Source organism: Penaeus monodon, chromosome 20, assembly GCF_015228065.2.
Source record: "Penaeus monodon isolate SGIC_2016 chromosome 20, NSTDA_Pmon_1, whole genome shotgun sequence".
NCBI classification, from domain to species: domain Eukaryota; kingdom Metazoa; phylum Arthropoda; class Malacostraca; order Decapoda; family Penaeidae; genus Penaeus; species Penaeus monodon.
In genome coordinates, this window is record NC_051405.1 from 24,618,325 (window position 1) to 24,618,668 (window position 344).

General features: G+C 41.3%; 1 protein-coding gene across 1 annotated transcript in view; it reads right to left on the bottom strand.

The window, feature by feature from the left end:
- Positions 1–344, bottom strand: part of LOC119585724 (ubiquitin carboxyl-terminal hydrolase Usp2-like) — a gene marked incomplete in the record, with an annotated part of 125,661 nt that overhangs the window by 110,240 nt on the left and 15,077 nt on the right.

Here is a 344-nt window from a genome sequence, read left to right on the forward strand (position 1 = left end):
AAGCCAGAGTCAAGGCAAGATAATGAAAAAAGGCTCAATCGGGAAGAAAAAGAAGTAAGAAAAAAATGAGATGAAAGGAGATAAAGAAGGTTAAGATAACAAGAAGGAAAGGAAATAGGGGGAAAATGAGATAAACAGAGATAAAAGATATAAAATAACAAGAAAGAAGTTAGAAAGGATACGAAAGGAGACAAAGAAGATTGTAACGAAGTACGCAGTTTAAAACAGTGAATAGAGGAAGGAGGAAGAACTGTAGACATACACGCAGGGGATGTTACGGAAGTGTGGGAGGAGGGAGGGGGAGGGTCGCTGGTGGTAGAACACGGGGAAGGGAGGGGGTTGGA